The sequence below is a fragment of the Phycodurus eques genome, chromosome 8, assembly GCF_024500275.1.
Source record: "Phycodurus eques isolate BA_2022a chromosome 8, UOR_Pequ_1.1, whole genome shotgun sequence".
Taxonomy (NCBI): Eukaryota; Metazoa; Chordata; class Actinopteri; order Syngnathiformes; family Syngnathidae; genus Phycodurus; species Phycodurus eques.
This window is the reverse complement of record NC_084532.1, coordinates 19,917,978-19,918,770: the sequence shown is the minus strand read 5'-3', so window position 1 is coordinate 19,918,770 and position 793 is coordinate 19,917,978. Positions and strand designations below refer to the sequence as shown.

The following is a 793-nucleotide window of genomic DNA, read 5'->3' as shown; positions in this document are numbered from 1 at the left end:
TTGGATAGATGTAATTTTTATGACGATCTACGAAACAATGTGCTGCTCTTTGTGACGTAATGGTTAGGACTCTGAATGCAGTGATCAGAGTTCAAGTCTTGGTGAGGTGGATGGATTTGTTGTAGATTTTGTAGATGGTTGCTTTTGCAGTACTGTGCATCAACTGCAGCAACACCACATTCCTTTCCCCCGTTATCATTTTTATTCATAATGGTATAATGGTAAGCACTCTGAATCTAGTGATATGAATTCAAATGTCAGTGGGACCTAAACCTTTTTTGTTAATTATGTCAGTCATTTGGAAGAATTTGTGTGATCTATGAAACAATATCCCCCTCCAAACCTGGATGTGGGGGTTCCATGGTGTAAAGGTTAGCACTCTGGACTCTGAATCCAGTTATCTGAGTTCAAGTCTCAGTGGGACCTGTATGGTTTTGTCACAGACTTAGAATAGGGCTATTTTGCCGTACCGTGCGGAGCCCAGCACCGGCATATGCCCCTCCGATGGTGACAGCACGGGTGCCATGGCGTAATGATTAGCACTCGGGCCTCTGAATCCTGCAGTTTATGTTCAGGTCTTGGTGGGACGTGTGCTCTTTGAAAATGGTACATACGCAGCCCTATGAAACCATTTGCGCCTCCCGCATATGCTTCGAGGGTTCCATAGTGTAATGGTTATCACACTAGACTCTGAATCCAGTGATCAGTGGGACTTGAACTTTTTCACGTACTTGGAACGTTTGGAAATATGTAATTTTTATGAAGCGCTATGAAACAATGTGCTGCTCTCCGA

General features: G+C 43.6%; 1 non-coding gene across 1 annotated transcript; it reads left to right on the top strand.

The window, feature by feature from the left end:
- Positions 1–354: 354 nt before the first annotated feature.
- On the top strand, positions 355–426 carry trnaq-cug (transfer RNA glutamine (anticodon CUG)). The gene has a single exon. It is a non-coding gene; the product is annotated as a tRNA-Gln (tRNA).
- The last annotated feature ends 367 nt before the right edge of the window (positions 427–793 follow it).